Source organism: Propithecus coquereli, unplaced genomic scaffold (assembly GCF_000956105.1).
Source record: "Propithecus coquereli isolate 6110/MARCELLA unplaced genomic scaffold, Pcoq_1.0 Scaffold35, whole genome shotgun sequence".
NCBI lineage: Eukaryota > Metazoa > Chordata > Mammalia > Primates > Indriidae > Propithecus > Propithecus coquereli.
In genome coordinates, this window is record NW_012149174.1 from 6,704,926 (window position 1) to 6,721,962 (window position 17,037).

At 48.9% G+C, this 17,037-nt stretch overlaps 1 protein-coding gene across 3 annotated transcripts in view; it reads right to left on the bottom strand.

The window, feature by feature from the left end:
* Window positions 1-17,037, bottom strand: part of TOX2 (TOX high mobility group box family member 2) — a 135,059-nt gene that overhangs the window by 65,987 nt on the left and 52,035 nt on the right. The window lies entirely within an intron of this gene.

Sequence of the window (17,037 nt, forward strand, 5' to 3'; positions counted from 1 at the left end):
CCATAGCAGCCGGGGCGACAGTTTCACACACATCTGACCACGAGGCTCCCATCAGCCAATGTCCCCTTTGCACTCAGGATACAGAGCGAAACCGTCTCCATAGCTGCAAGGCCCTGCGTGATCTGGCCCTGCCGCCCTCCAGCCTCGCCGGCTACGACACCCCCTTACCGCTACGGGCCAGCCCCACGCGCCTTCCCGTTGCACGACTCAAATCTTACCAGGGTTTGGGAATTTAGCTCAACTGAGAAAAGAAAATCTTGCTTAAATTTTCATTTCTTTAATTGTTCATTAGGTTGCACACCTTCTCATATTTTTATGGACAATTTGTATTTTGTGTTCTGGAACCAGCATTAGCTTTGCCACGTTTCTATTGTCTTAGTCTAAGTATTTGAGACAGTGCTTTGCATGTTATATGCTACTTGTCATTGATCTTAATTTTTTTGCCATACCAAGGGTTTCATATTTAAGTTAATAAAATTGAATGTATTAATGTTGTATGATGTCTGGCTTTCATATCATGCTTAGAAAACAGCTTCCCTGGGCTAGTACTACTAAGATATTCAACCATGACTTTTTCCAGACATGGGATTTGAACCCAGGACTGGTTGGACGTAAAGGCCATGATCCTTCCCTACATCACTCTGCTTTCCTACAGCGGCCTGAAAATGGGACCTCTTTTGGCTCCAAGACATTCTGAGATGCTGAGGCTTCCCTTTAAGTTACTGCAAGGCATGTCAGGCCATCCAGGCCAGGAGCCCCCCACCTGCCCACATGTCAATGCTGGGGGCCTCACAAAGGAAATGAGTGTGTCCCGGCTCTTGCACGATCACTCCTGACCCAGCCTTGGGTCACTCACTGCTCTTGGCCATCCCAGCCATTGTTCAGCTACATCTTCCAGCCGCTCCTACAAACTCTCTCCCTCACTCCACCCTAGCCACATTCTTCACACATGCCAGGCACACTCCCACCACAGGGCCTTTGCACTGGCTGTCCCCTCCATTGGAATACTTTCTCCCAGACCTCACTCACTCACCCTTTCAAGTATCTGCTCAAATGTCCCCTTCTCAGTAGGGCCTTCCCTGACCACCTTGTTTGCAAGTGCAGCCCCTTCTGCTCTGTCAGTTCCCCATAGAACTCTTACCTGCCAACGTGCAATATACTTGACTTTTTAAAACTAATTATTTCCTGTCCCTTCGCTATCCCAAGAGTCAAGGACAGTATCTTGCACATAGTAGGCCCTCAATAAACATTTGCTGAATAAAAGAATACATAAATGAATAAGGACAGGAGTTTCTGACTGCTTTGTTCGTGGTTCTAGCTCGGCAGGAGGTGCTTAGTAACTATGGTTTTGAATGAATGAATGTGTGAATGAATGTGCTGATGGCCTGGTGTGGTATTGGGTACAGCTCTGTAGCACCTTCTCTGCAAGCTCTAAGAAGTCAGCAAAGGTCTGAAGTCGCCTTCCCTTCAGAGACGCTGCTCAGTGTCAAATAACCCAAACTCGGCCCATGTCCTTATCTTGGAAAGCATCTTCCCATGAAGGCTTGAGTCCCAGCCTTGCCCAACAGGCTGTGTGATCTTGCCAAGTCACTGCCCCTTCCTGGGCCTCAGTGACACCACCTGTAAAAAGGTGCTGGACCAAGGGATTTTTAAATCCAAATTTAATTCCTGCCTGGGCCACTGGTTTGCAGGTACACAGGCATGCATGAGGCACTGCTGATTCTAAAAGCATTTTAAAATGATGAGCAGGCTCTCTGGTTGTTTCTGTGTTAAAATAGTTTCTGGAAAAGTATGTCTATCTGCAGCTTTTTTTCTTTTCCATTTCTACCTTTTGAAAATGACAGAAGTAGCATTGCCTAAAAATGTGCCAAGCTAGCTGCCTGTGGATGAAGACACCCAAGATCTCTGAGAACGGCCCCTGTGAGGGCCCTGAGATCCTGTGACACCAGGCTGAGCAGGGAGTCCCCCAGCACGTGCTGCTCCATGGACACTACCCTGCTTAGACCCTCCAAGGCTGGCTGCCTTCAGACTGGAGTCAAAGCCTCTGTCTGGCATCTGAGGCCTCCTGGACCAGATCTTGCAACCTCACCTGATGCCAGCCACGGTAGGCCCACTGCTGCCCCCAGACACCACACGCTCTGGTATCACCATGGCCCTGGATGTGCTGGCTCCTCTGCTCAGGCCACTGTCCTCCCAGGTGACACTGACGGGACTTCTGCAACACCCTACTGCCTTCCCAGGTGGTAGCACCAAGGATGGGGCCCAGCACCGTAGGCCTGCCCTGAGCAGAATGGAGCAAGGCCTTCTCCTCCTGCAGCCTGGACTCCATACTCCTATTAATAGGCCCCAAACATGCCATCAGGACCCTGCCAACCAGAGCTCATCCACTCTCTTAAGGTCTATTGAGCACCCACTTCGAGCCAGGCTTGTGCTGCAACCTAAAGAGTTACTAGTGAAAAAGTAGGTCAGTCCCTATCCTCACATTGGTCTGAACTGCTTTTCTACAGCTTTGTTCAAAAAATAATAATAGCAGAAACCATTTATAGAACATGTACTATGTGTATGTATATCTCTGTTTTATGCACTTTTCATACATGAATTTATTAGTTTTCACAACTCTTTGAGGCAGGTGCTATTATTATATCTACTTCACAGAGGGAAGAAACGGAGGCACTAAGACATGAAGCTTGCACAAAGTCAAACAACTAGGAAGGAAGACACGCAGCCAGGATTCCAACTCAACAGTCTAGCTCAGGGGGACCGAATCCTGCCAATAACCACCAGAGGGAGCTTGGAAGCAAACCCGCCTTTAGTCGAGCCATCGGATGAGACCATCACATTGAGTGCAGCCTCCCGAGAGCTCTTAAGCCCGAGGCACCCAGCTGAGCCACAACTGATTCCTGACCTGCAGGAACTATGAGATGATTAACATGTGTTGTTTTTAAAATTAAAAAGTCCAGCTCGTGAATTGGTACTCTTGGCCCCCTGATTCTGCTTCCTCATAAACAGGAGGGGCTGGGCTTCCTCATGCAGCTCAGCTTCCACGTTGATTCTGTCTTCACAGGCAGCTCCCAGCTGCCTTCCCTCTCATTCTCCGATTGCTGCTCGGGGTGGGCATGTGCCTGGGCCCACCAGCTTGTGAACCCTTTAGCACGATCTCTCTAATTCCTCCTAACGCTTGGAGAAGGCAGTGCACATTAGGCCAGCGCCTCTCCGTCTGTCATGTGCACACACGTCAACTAGGGAATCCATCAAAATGCAGATTCCGACTTAGGAGGTCTGGGTGAGGACTGAGATGCCACAGACCTGACAAGATCCAGGGATGCTGTGGTCCACTAGCACACTTGCATAGCAAGGCCATGGGCATTACAAGCATAGACTTTGACCCAGACTGACCATGGTTCAAATTCTAGTTCTGTTACATCCCAGCTGGGAGTCTTTGACCTCTGAGAAGAGGAGGGACTCACCTAAGGTCGCATAATAAATTAGAGTTACCTGCAGCCACAAAATCCAAGTCCAGAGTCCCCAGACTGCAGCTACACCCACCCTCCTGAGTTCTCAGTCTGGACATGGCTTTTTGGGTGCGTGTGTGTGTATCCCTGTATGTGCCGCCAGCCGTGAATGAATGTGTCTGCGACATGTACAAATACCCACACAGATGCACTTGTGAATGTGTCTAAACACCAGCACGTGTGCCAGTGGGTCTGTGAGAACTGTTGATTCATCCACTCCCTCCCTCTCCAGATATTAACTCAGCTGCTACTATATGCCAGGTCCCTGCTCCCACGAAGCCCATTGTCTAGGAGGAAAGCAGCCATTAAACAAATAAACAGAGAAAAATCTCATCCGTGTGATGCATGTGCACACATGTGAGTATTGCTCACAACAGCCCCAAAAGCCAAGTATTTTATCATCTCCCTTTCACTGAGGAAACCGAGGCACTGAGAGGTTAAGTAACTTGCCTAGAGCCACATAGCAATTCTCAATGTGTCGAGAGGCATATATAAATGCGTATGCCTACATATTGTACTTGCATTTGCTTGTATTTGTGCATGAATGTGTCTGCACACAAGCATGTGTGTGCTTGTGCCCAGAGAAACTTCCATAGACACCTTCAACTATTCCGTCAACAAGATTTCCTGGCGCCACAGCACAGCATCACAAAACTACACATACACAACATGCACGTGCTTTGAGATGTTTATGTTTCACACGTTTCCTAAAACTCTGTCCAGAGAGAAATGTGAGTGAAGGCCGAGCCCACAGAGCTGAGCAGGTCTGGGGAAGCCTGCGCCACCTGCTTCCCTGGGGCAAGCCACTGCTGGAGCGATTTCACAGCTCATCGTCCATTATGAGGCTAAAATAATTCTTCCCCTCCCAGGAAGTTAAATACATTGTTCAGACTGTAAAAGGCTAGTCCATCCACACTCCCAGTGGGAACGTGCCACCCTAGGGACCCTGTTAACACAAGATACAAATGACCAAACCTGGCTAGGTTCCCTTCCTCCACTCCCCTGTCTTTAAAAATGGAGACACCTATACAAATACAACATGTTGATCACTTTTTTTCTCTTTACTGAAGCATAGAATACCAACAGAAAGTGCACAACTCATAAATGTACAGCCAGTGAATTTTCACAAGGAGAACGGACTATGTCAACAGCACCCAAAGACAGGAAACCTTACTAGTACCTCCGAAGTCCTCGCAGGCCCTGTAGTCACTACCCAGCCCTACCAGCGTGATCACAGTTTGCATTTCTACCATCATTGATAAGTTTTGCCTGTTCACGTGCTTTGTGTGAACGGCATGACATGGAATGTTCTGTTTTGTTGTCTGGCTTCTTTCACGGAACATAATGTTTGTGAGATTCATCCACTGATCACACGTGGCTATAAATCATTTGTTCTCGTGGTTGTATAGTATTCCACTGTGTCAGAATGTTCTGCGATCATTTATCCAGACTACCTCGGATAGACATTTGGATTGTTTCTGGTTTTGTGCTTGGATGAAAAGTGCTGCTATGAACATTCTTATACATATCTTTTTCTAAACGTACCGTGGCATTTATGAAGTTGAATTGCTTGGTCACAGAGACATATGGGCAGCTTTAGATACTGCAAAATGGTTTTTTAAAGTGGTTGTACCAATTTACACAGCAATGTATGAGGGCACCGGCTCCTCCAGATCCTTGTCTGCTTGGTATTTTCTGTCTTATTTATCTTCTCCATTTCGGGGGGAGTAATTCATAAATTTTAAAATGCTTCCTCATTCCTTCCCCTGCTATGCTTTCCCCATTGCTGTCTCCAGCAGTGGTTTACGAGGGCCAGCGGCAAGAATAACGCTACAACCGTTCGATGTTTCTACATCACCCAGGTATAACCACCAGCCACAACCCACCCACCCCGAGGGCCATCCCAGCACAGAAAACAGCCAAAAGTCACACGGAGCCAACTTTAAAACTCTTGGAACAGTTACAGATAACCTCACTTAAGGTTTTCTTGAGGGACTTTTAAGATCCCACCTCCCAACGCATAGCAAAACTTTCTTGAAGCCCCCCTCCCTGCCCTTCTCCCTCTCCAAAGCCAGCAGCCCCCCACACGGCCCACCTGCTCATCCTCTCCCAGCCTGGCCCATGCTCCTCTCAGGGCCACGCACCCCAGTTCCCCCGCCTCCTATGAGCCGCCCTCCCAACACGGAGCTCGGTGCCCCTGGGTGGCTGTCCGGGACAGACTCCGACACCTGGCAAGCAGATGCGTCCTCCTCTGGGGCCTGCGTCGCTGGTCTCATCTGAGGGTTCCTGGGCCTGTACTCGGGGCTGGATTTCTGTTTACCTGAAACACAAGCCTCCTCTCACTGATTCCACCCCAGTCCTGGTAAAAAAATATTCACAGACAACTGGAGCAAACGTTGTCCTAGGTCCTTCACCATTTGGCTTCTCTTCCCTAAATTGCAAATTTTAACAAAAATAACATTATCGGTCTCCTATCACAACCAGCACAGGCCAAGCTGGTTACCTTACACCTACTTCTGGGCCCCTTAACTAACCCTCCAGGTAGGTATTAACACTCCTGTTTTACAGAGGTGGAAACTGAGGCCAGGAGAGGTTAGGTGATTTGAGCAAGGTCCTACAGCAAGAACAAGGCAGAAGTAGGGGCACCCAGACTCCCGCCGAGTCACCCAGGCTGTGCACTGTGCCAGGAGCTTGGCAGAAGGAGGGATGCCAGGCGGGCAGGGGAACCACCCCGCGCCATCAGAGCCTCGGACTTTGAGTTTGAGAGAAATGGAGAAACTGGCGGTCTGGACCACACAAAGTCCTTTTAGTCTTAATGAGATGTGAGTCAAGGAGGCTTAGCACCCCCAGCGGTGCCCTGGAGCACAGAGCCAGAGGGCCATCACACGGCCGGGGTGGTGGGTGGGGCGAGGTCGAGCATCTTCAATAGGCTAGAAACTATCAGGAGGCATCTTTCACTAATTTTTTTTTTATTTTACGGAGGCTTTTCTTGGCACGTTTTTAAAGCAAGATAGTTCCAATAGCATCTTTTCCATTTCCACCTTTAAGATAACCTGACGTTCATTAGATAAAATAGCTGACTGGCCTCCCTTTGCTCTCATTTCTGATGCCGCATCTAACTCCTGAGCCTGCCACGTCCTGGGTAGGTGACCTTGGGCAAGTCATTTTGCCTTCCTGAAAATCAGTTTTTTCACTTATAAAGTGGGTACTTTCGTGGCACCTCTTGCTAACTACCATGGCCTTGGAGCAAACATTAGATAGAGCAAGCACTTCCGGTATAAGCATCTCATCCACTTCTCTCCGTACCACTTCAGGAACTTCTAAAGGCAAAATTGAAGGCTGCAAAAGTTAGTTAACTTGTCCAAGCTCCCCCAGCCATGAAATGTCAAGACGATCATTTGAGCCAGGTCTGCCTGCCTTCCCATGTCACTGCCTTTGTAACCCATCTGGCCAACAGCATGTCCTATTGTCCTGCCCGACAGGCTGACCCTGGCCCAGAGCCACCGGCCTCATCTCAGGGCCCTGTCAGCATTGGCGAGACTCAGCCAGGTGGGGAAGGTCAGTCTGGGGCCTTTTGGACAGGCTGCTGTCCCTCCTGAGCACTCAGGCAGGGGGTGGAGGAGGCGGGTCCCTTGGCCGTAAGGCACAACCTGGAAGGTTCCTCAGAGATACACATCCAGTCCCCATCCATCCATAGATGCAAAAACCAGGGCCCAGAGAGCACAAATGGCCCATCCGAGGGCACACGGTGACAGAGACTGAAGAGGGGCCAGACCCAGGCTCCTGACCCTCCAGAAGCTACGACCTAGCGCCATTCTGGACAAGTCCCCACGTCTGGCCCATTTCTTCTTGGTCACAGGTGAGCTCACATGTATCGGTGAACAAATACGTAAGACCTTTGTTCTCCGACCCTCCCCAGCAAAGACCCAGGCCCTACAGGGGATGCAGTGTTCAAGGCAGCTGGGAGTGGGGGAGGGGCGCTGTTTTTAAGAAAATCCTTGAAATTGAGTTTCCACTCCACTGCTCTCCCCTCCCCACAAGCCCTTCCTACATCATCATCATTGTTTCCATCCCATTTAGAGAGAGTGAACGTTTCCTGGGATTCAATTTCTCTCATAATAGTTGGAAGGAAACAAAACTATAGGCTGTAAACATTCCCTGCATTGTATGAAAAATATCTTCATTAACGAGGCAGGCACAAATAAATGCAGACCAAGGTCTTCCCCCAGATCCATCCCCTAATGCCTCCATGTCTGTGCCTGCAAATACTTAAACATCTCAAGGCAGGAATCCAGAGCTTTAAAATAAGATTTGTAGCCACTAGGATGCAAAATTAAGATTGGTGAGGTCTAAGTACCGACTCCTTCGCGGCAGTTTTCTCTCAATGAAAACGAGGGAGGCTAGTCCATTTTTTCTGAGCATGTGTTTAAGGCTGTAACAGAGAGCTCATTAGTACAGTCTGACATATACTCAATTCTCTCCATATACATAGGATGGATTATTTTTTTCTTCCTTGCATTGTCTTCTCCAGCTGTGAAATAATATTAAATTTCATCAGATTTGAATAAAATCTGTGGTCTTGAAACAGTTTCCTTGAAGGGCCCCCCTGTATTTATTCAGAATTCATGAATCATGTTCTGATAACACGGCCATAATTATTTTTAAAGTGTGATGTTTGTGGCTTTAATAGGAAATGCTCGCAAAAGGCCTTTTCTCTTTGATTGTTTGTAATCTTAGCAGTAATCACGCTGTTACCTTCTCCGCACCACAGCGGGCGAAACACAATTTCATTTTAATATGAATCGCGAGCTCTTCACCCAGGTTTTAATTAAAGCAATAAAAGCCTTGTCATCTTTGCCCTTTACAAGGTACACAGACTCAGAGGCCTGAGTTACTAAGCCTAGAATCTTAGATCTCGACAAGAGCAGGAGGGTCTCGCTTGCCTCCCAAATACATTCACTGGGGAGCGTTTTTGTTGGTTGGTTTCAAAAAGCCTCAACCACTTCTGTCTCTCTGTGATGCAGTTTCCTCGTCTGTAAAATGGGGACAGCAACAGTACATACCTGGTAGAATTAACGTGGGGATGAGATGAGACCAGCCGTGGAAAGCATTTAGCCCTAGTGCCTGAGCCCAAGCAAGCGCACGGTAATGTTAATCATCATCAGTATCATCATTATTTAGGATTGGGAAAAACTAACCTTATTCACATGAGGAAACTGAGGCTCAGAGAGACACCAGTATAGGTGAAGGGTGAGAGCAGGGCAGAACCTCGAACTCAGAGCTCTGGGCTCTTTTTCCCACTCTGGGCATTCTGCACTGCCCCCTGCTGGAAGGAGGCTGCGACTTCAAGGCCACAGGCCATCTGTGCTCAGAACTGCAGGTGCCAGCTCCGCTCCCCGGGCTGCCCAAGTGCCTGTCTTCCAGCCTCCTGGGTGTGCCCTCTCCCCACCCCAGGTCTACCCTTGATCCAAGTGGTAGGAAAAACAGACACACCGTTGGGCATCTATGAAGCAAGGCTGCTCCGCAAACACAGTAGTGTCTGCTGAACCAAGAGCAAGAGTCACCGACTTCAAAGTTCTCATGTGTCTGCTGCGTGCCAGGTGTGGACTGAGGCACTGGGAGGCCTCATTTTGTAGCACGGGGAAGTTGGCTTTTTCGATATGATGGCTGCACTCCAGACTCACATCCTGCTGGAACCAGGGGGAGATGCTAAGGGGTGTGGGGGCAGGGGCCACAGGTGCTGCTCATGCTCCACAAGGAGCACGTTTTGGGGTATGCACCGCACTCCAGGGTCCCCAGGGCTCCCCAGTGAGCACCTCAAGTGTAAGTCCCCCAAAACTTCATGCCCTACTGTGCAGTGTCTCTCCCCTTGCAAACAGCTCCTGGGCCGCTGGGGCTCCCACTCTGGGAAAAACAAAGTCCCCTGTTTCCCAGCCTAATCTTAGAACACGCCGTCCACTCGCCCGCTGCCTCAGCCAGAATCTGCCTTCTCCACAAATTCTGCGGATGAGCTGCCCATGCCCTCACGCTCCCTCCTCCCCTAGCTCAGGTGGGAAGGTGGGATTGGCATCCTCCTCCCTCTCCACTGCCCCATCCATCCAGACCCTCATGCTGCCCCCGTGCTCCCAGCCTGCAGCTCTGGCTCTGCTTCCCGCCCAGCCCACCCCACCCCAGCATCCTCCTGGGTCCCTCAGCTCTCAGCCCCTCGCCTCCTGGGAGCTTCTCCTCCAGGCACCCTCAGCTCCCCACTCCCCACACACACCAGGACCCTGCCGATGCCGCAGCCACTTACCTTTGAAATCCCCGGCCCCCTGCCCACTCTGACCCGGGTGTCCTCTCTGCCCAGTGCTCCCCAGTGGCAGCCCTGCCTCCCTGGACTCTAATCCCCGGGCCCCTGTCTTCTCTCCACACCCAGCTTAGAGTCCCTGGTCCTTCGCATCAGTCTTTCTGTTGAGAAGGAAGCTTTGAGTGTCCTTCCTGTCTACCTGCCGGTAAACCTCTTGCCCCGGACTACCCACTGTCTCAGCCCCTCGCCACCTGCGAGCTTCTCCTCCAGGCACCCTCAGCTAAGGCCAGAGCCACCACCTCTGGGCAGAACCCAACCCTTCCCACCTGCTCTGAACATTTAAACCATCAGTTAACCTGTCCCTTCCCTGAACCCTGAACTTCACCCTGTCTCCTGGACACCTTCCGTCATCAACACTTAAACACTCTAAAGGCTCTCGTCTTGTTTAAAAAGTCCCTTCTGTGGAGTCCTCATCTCATTGAGCTGTGGCCCTTGCCCTTGTCCTGCATGGCTAGACTGGACTTCTCACAATGTCGTCTATAGGCACCGTTTACGTGTCCTCCTCGGTCCTCCCATGGGACCTGCACGCGACCCTACGCATCAGATACACAGGTGCTTTACTGAGGTCCAGAGTAGCCTACTGTCACATGTTTCAGCTCTCATTTCATCAGAAGCATCTCACCTAATTGACCCTCTCCTTCTTGTTTAAATTTTATTTAACTTTTGGAAGTTATGATAAATCCCCATGGTTGAAAATCCCCTAAGTATAAAAAGATACAGTGAAAAGTCTCCTTTCTCCTCCTGGCCACCACCTGCCCAGTTCTGATAACACACGTGGCACACGCACCCCCACTGCACACTGCCACTGTCAGCAGTTTCCATGCACCTTCCAGAGTTATTTTAATCAAATACAAGCACATAGAAATGTATATTCTTATTACCTTTTTTGCATAAATGGTAACATACTATACTGTTTACTGATTTACATCTTGCTTGCTTTCTTTAGTAAGCAATGTATCTAAAGAACTTCTATATCATTTCAGTTTCCTCTTTTTTTTTTTTTTTTTTTTGAGATAGACTCTTGCTCTGCTGCCTGGGCGCTAGAGTGCCGTGGTGTCAGCAACTCCTGGGCTCAGGAGATCCTCCCACCTCAAGTAGCTGGGACTAGAGGCAAATGCCACCATACCTGGTTAATTTTTTAAAATTTTTTGTAAAGACGGAGTGTTACCATGTTGCCCAGGCTGGTCTCAACTCATTCTTTCTTTAGAGCCACACCGTATTCCATTTGATAGATGCACGTATTTTATTTAACTTGCCCCATATTGTTGGGTTGTTCCAGTCTTTTGCCATTATAAACAATACCGAAAAGAATAATCTTGACTATGTCATTTCTCATGTGTGCCAATATATCTGTAAGAGATACTTCCAAAAGGAGAGTTGCTGGGTTAAAGGTAAACGCATTATAATTTTGATCAGTGTTGACAATTTGCCCTCCAAAGGGGTTACACGTATTTATTCTCCCTACAGCAATGCATAACAGTGCCTCTTTTCCCACAAGAAGTCCACGGAGTGTGTCATCAAACCTTCAGATTTTTATCAATCTGATAGGTGAAAAATGGTAGTTTTAATTTGTTCCTCTTATGAACTGTTCTCAGCATCTTTTATTTTTTTGATTATTTTTTTTTTTTGAGACAGAGTCTCACTCTGTTGCCCGGGCTAGAGTGCCGTGGCGTCAGCCTAGCTCACAGCAACCTCAAACTCCTGGGCTTAAGCAATCCTCCTGCCTCAGCCTCCCGAGTAGCTGGGACTACAGGCATGCACCACCATGACTGGCTAATTTTTTCTATATATTTTTAGTTGTCCGGCCAATTTCTTTCTATTTTTTTAGTAGAGACGGGGTCTCGCTCTTGCTCAGACTGGTCTTGAACTCCTGAGCTCAAATGATCCATCCACCTTGGCCTCCCAGAGTGCTAGGATTACAGGCGTGAGCCACCGCACCCGGCCCTTAGCATCTTTTCATGTACTTAAGATCCATTTGCATTTCCTTTTCTGTAAACTCTTGGTTCATATCTCCTTCCTTATTTTTCTACCAGGATTTTGAATTGATTTCTAGTAACTCTTTATATATTAAGGCAACTAGTTCTTCAACTACGGCATGACTTGAAACTATTCTTTCCCAATTTCTCACTTGTCTTTGGACTTGACTCATGCTGGTTTGGCCTTACAAAAATTGTATGTTTGTTTTATGTTAATTTTTATATTTGTGTTAATTTAGTTTTATGTTAATTTATGGCCCAATTTTTAGGTCTTTTCTCTTAAGGCTTTGAATCATAGAAATCTTTCCCTGCTCCAAAGTTGTAAAGTATACCTTAAGGACTATTTTGCTGATGTCTTTATGGTTTTCTTGAGTACATTTAAATCTTTGATTTACTTAAAATTTATTCTTTGATAAATTTTAAGGAGCTGTGGATCTAACATCGTTTTCACTCAGACCCCCTCCCTCCTTCTTGAAACGCTCTGCTCTTGGCTTCTAAGACTCCACGTTCTCCGACATCTCCAACCACTCCTGCTCTACTTCACCTTCAAAGGCTGGAGCTCAACATTTCAGAGTCACTTGTCCTCTGCTCTCCTCACTCTTCCCTCACTCTGCATAAATCTCCTTCACTCTCAGGGCTTTACTTTTACATGGGCTGAGGATTTCCAAATTTATTTTTCCCCATGAGTTCCAGACTTGTGCAATCATTTACCCACTTAGACATCTCCCCTCCGATGAACATCTCAAATGCAACATGTCCAAGTCAGACCTCATAACGCCTGCACCTCCCGGGGCTTCCTCAACTCAGAAAATGGCACCACCCTGTTGGAAAATGGGCTCATGCTAGAAGCCTGGGAGTCACCCTTTACTCATCTGTTTCTCTCACTCTCTATGTCCGTCACTGTCAAGACCCACTGACTTTATTTCCAGAACACATCTCAGACCCATCTACTTCTTTCCATGTCTTCTGCCTCTACCGCAATCCAGGACAACATGGTCCTGCACCTGGCCTATTGCCACACCCTCCTACTTGGTCTCCCTGTATCCACCCTTTCCCTTGGAAGCTTTTAAAGCTGCAAATGTGATCATGTCGTTCGATCTCAATCTCCCCCCACTCTGTCTGTCTGTCTGTCTGTCTCTCTCTTTCACTCACACACACACACAAAGTTCTTTCAACGGTTCTTAGGAAAAATTCTGAGGTCTTTAGCAGAAGCGGTATTTAGCACGCTGAGAGTGGAAAACGCGACCCACAGCCAGGCAGGCCGTAAGGACGAGGTGACATTTGCAATGCCCCTGGAAGAACAAACAGGCATTTGTTGGGCGAAAATGACTGGGGGATTCCCGCCGAGGGAACAGTGGCTACCAAGGCAGAGCACAGCTCGTAAATGAGCACCAGGGGTGACGGGAGACTCATCTTGTGTGACCAAAGCATTATTTACGGTAATAAAAACAATAAAAATAAGTCACAGCTAGTTTTCCCGAACACTGGTGCTTTACATACTCTGAGTTCGGATCTTCCCCGCAGCAGAGCCTGACACGGGGAGGCCTGTGAGAGTGACGGGGGTGGAGGCCCTGGGGTGGGGTGCGGGGACAGGGCGGGGGCAGGGTGCGGCCTCAGCTGGAGTCTGGCCGGAGTCAGCTGGGACCTATGCGGGGCTGCAGAGTTGGCCGCCCCTTGAGAGAAGGGGACCAGCTTCCAGACCACCCCCCATACCCCTTTCTGGGTTCACAGTTCCCATTTGGCAGAGGCCAATTTTCCAGAGAAGGGGCAGCTATGAGGAGTTAGCAGCCAACACTGGCAGCAGCTAGACAGAGGGTGACTCTCTGGCAAGACATCAGCAGAGTCCACGACAGACACCTCATTTATTATCCCCACACTCCAGGAGGCGAGACGTGAGTCCCCATGTGATGGGAAGCTGGACCCTGCCGAGGCTTGGAAGAGCTAGAATTTGAACCCCGGTCTGCGAAGTCCCGAGCCCACTTCCTTCCCTCCTCACCTCATCCCAGGAATGAGGAGACTTTTGCTGGGTCACATAACCGGGAAATATCAATTCCTGTAACTCCTGGACAGGGTCTGCTCGCAACAGGGGGAAGAGCCGATCTGCACCAGGCCTCTACCCCCCGAAGCTGCCAACGGGGCTGCAGTCCTGTCTGAGACCGTATCTCATTTTCGGGCCACCCAGGCACGTCTGGTACAAAAGAAACACAGGTCCGGGGAGGGAGAGGGAGTGATAATGTGCAGAAGCGAAGGCAGCTATGCAGGAATTCTGTGGAGACTTGCAAAAAAACAGTGCAGCACGCATTTGCAAAAGAAACTTCAAGCCTCAGAAGAGCTGGTCTGAAAGTTTTCAGAAAGGGACACAGTCGGCTAATACACACCTGGTTGGAGCCTGTCTCAGTGGAGATTTCTAAGTAAAGAAGATGGTGTTTCAGGAGAAGTGTTATACCAAAGAGCAGGTCTGTAACATGGTAAAACTAGACGTTCTAGAAGCAAATGCCTCCAGAAATGGCTTCCCACGCATATCCAGAGCCTTTCACATAAGAGGCTCACAAACATTTGCTGAAGGAGCTAACTTGGTATTTAACTGTGTTTGTAAAATGTATTTTATGCCACTTGGAGTGTTTATCCTCTGACTCCTCAGTGGCTATGAGATCTTTGTTTTGCTTACAGTAATTGGGACAACAGATCAGGCCACACACCACGAGAGGGTGTTCGTGTGTGTGTGTGTTGGGGGGTATGTGAGTTCAAGCAAGCAGTCCGTGGAAAAGACTGGAAGGAAATACACAGAACCTTCGCCATGAAAGACTAGAGGCCAGTAGAGTTCCAATGAGCCACAGGGGGCTGTAGGTCCCAGAAGAGTCTAAGTTATTCTTCAGCAAAATCAGCATGAACTACATCCCGTATGTTTCCTATGTGTGGTACTTTGTAAAAAGATCACAATACTTTGCAGCATCTCCCATCAAGAGATGGTATTTATTTCCCCATTCCTTGAATCTGGAGTGGCCCTGTGACTGGCTTTGGCCAAGAGAACGTGCTGGAAGTAGTCATGTGCCTGTTTCAAACCTAGGCCTCGAGAGGTCCTGCAACTTCTGCTCTTGCTGCTCTGGGAAACTTTCTCCCACCATGTGAACAACCTCAGGCTAGCCTGCTGGAGGACAAGAGACCACGTGGAACAGAAGTGAGCCCCCCACCCACATCAACCAGCCCACAGCTGAGCTGGCAACTTATTGCTGCCACTGAGATTATCTTGGGAAGACCAGAAGAGCCAACAGCCGAACCCAGCCAAAGTGCCAACTCATGGAATCAAAAATAGATAAATATTTGTTGCTGTAAGCCATTGAGTTTTAAGGTGCTTGCTATGCAGCAAAAACTAACTGATATATTATAATAAGTCTAGATTTCAACTGCAAAATTTGCTCATGTTAAGATTGGCTCATGCCACCAAGTAGACTTAGCTAATTAATCTCCGAAAATACTGATGTCTTCATTAAGTCCTGAGTTAGGAAGCCCCTCTGAGTGAGACCACAAAAGATTTAGAAGGATCCTTGGGAAGTCCAACCACCTTGTTCCACGTCAGGGAAACTAGAGTTCAAAGAAGAGAAGAGGCCACATTCACTCATTACATGAACATTTCCTGAGTGCTTTCTGCGTGCCACACCCTGTGCCCCACGGCTGTACAGAGCAGTGAACAAGAGAGACCAGATCCTCCCCGCATGGAGGTCACAGGCTAGCGTGGAAATAAGATGTTAACTAAGTCATCACACAGACAAGTAGACCCCAAAGAGTGACACACACCATGAATTAAAATGAGCTGGTGCCATGACAGAGAACTGTGGGGAGGGGACCTCATTTGGATTTGTAGGTCACAAAGAGCTCTCTGTAGAAGTGACATTTAGGCTGAAGAAAGTTGGTGGCAGCCTTCGGGTGGAAATGGGGCTCTCCACAGACAGGGCAAGGTAAGTGTGTGGAGCTTTAAGTCCCTGCTGCGCAGGTTCAAACGCCAGCTGTACCACTCCCAGGCCAAGTCACCTGAGCTGAATCAGTGAACATCCTTGAGCCTCAGTTGCCTGATCTATAAAATGGGCTTAACAATGATATCCACTCATCTCAACACTGTTTTGAAAATCAGCTGAAATAACCACTGAGGAAAGGGCTTTGCCAACTGCAAGATGTTGAGTGAACAGTCAAGGTTGTTACTATTAATGGTTTGAGAAAGGTGACATTTGTTTGCCCTGAGTCTCCTCTCCAAGGAACTGTGTTCCCCTGTGCCCAAGCCTAGAGCAGACACAGAGCCCCACTGAGTACCCCCCTCTGAGTACCACCTTCCGTTCTCGGTGGAAGGACGGTGCCAACTCTTTCCATCAGGGTTTGAGCCAGAACCGACATCACCATAGTATGGTTCTGAAACCAGGGTTCAGTAGGTTAACAAACTGCAATTGAAACACTGTGAAAGGCTGAGACAAGATGATTAGGGTGAAGCTCTGGTCTGCTGCAAAGACCACATTTCAAGTGGATTATGTACAATTAATTCACATCAGTGCAGTCTTCCAAAATGACCACTTCCAGGACCTGGAGTCTAGCCCACCAGTCCTTCAGGTTGGCACATGCCATGCAATATAAAGGCAGCTGTGCAGCAGCAGCACGGTGCTCACACGGGGACGGGCCGGAGAAGGGGCATGGTATGGTGGCCCAGCACGAGCAGTCCTGCAGTGGCAGGGGAGGGGCTGCAGCACCCCACAGTGAGCTTCCACGTCCCCCTGGAACTGCAGTATCTTCCTCACTGGTAGAGTCCCCTAGAGCCACAGGCCCCTGTCTTATTCATCTACAGTGCCCACAGGACCTGTCACAGAATAGGGCACATACAGGTTTGTGGGTTAATAGGCTTCTGCTGCCCCAGCTGGAAAGTATGGCCCAGCCTGATGGCCGAGGGTCCCAGTCTGCAGCGAGGACCCTCTGCAGGGTCCCAGCCTGCTGTGAGCACCCTCCCCGGCATCACGTTCTGCAGGGAAGACCCTTCCTGGACCCTCAGCCTGCAGTGAGGGCCCTCCGTGGCTGTGATCAGTCTAGAGCGAGGATGCTCCCAGCTTAGAGAAACGTTAATTTTCAGAGACCAGACTCTCAGTGGGAAATCTGATTCTCGCTGGCTTCTGTGCCCTCCAGAGGGCAGGGCTGGGGTTGGGACAGCCTTGCCCAAGGATGACTC